Source organism: Corvus brachyrhynchos, unplaced genomic scaffold, assembly GCF_000691975.1.
Source record: "Corvus brachyrhynchos isolate BGI_N302 unplaced genomic scaffold, ASM69197v1 scaffold197, whole genome shotgun sequence".
NCBI classification, from domain to species: Eukaryota; Metazoa; Chordata; class Aves; order Passeriformes; family Corvidae; genus Corvus; species Corvus brachyrhynchos.
In genome coordinates, this window is record NW_008239108.1 from 360,069 (window position 1) to 360,402 (window position 334).

Genomic DNA, 334 nt, shown 5'->3' on the forward strand with positions numbered 1-334 from the left:
GTCCGTGCCCCCCCATCCTGTCCCGCTCCAGCTGGAGCTGGGTCGGGGAGGACGCAGGGACGGGAGTGGCAGCCAGGGAAGTGTCACCATCCCTGTCACCAGCTCGTTGGGGCCGCAGGGTGGGGACAGGGATGGGAGTGGGGACATGGGATGGGGACAGGGACATGGGGGGGAGAGGGGGATGTGGGATGGGGACGAGGACCTGGGTGGGGACGTGGGATGGGGACAGGGACACGGGATGGAGCGGGATCGCGGGGCAGGGATGACGTGGGCTGGAGCGGGGACACTTCACTGCTGGCAGGGGATGGGGGAAACATCGCCCCGGCACGAGGCA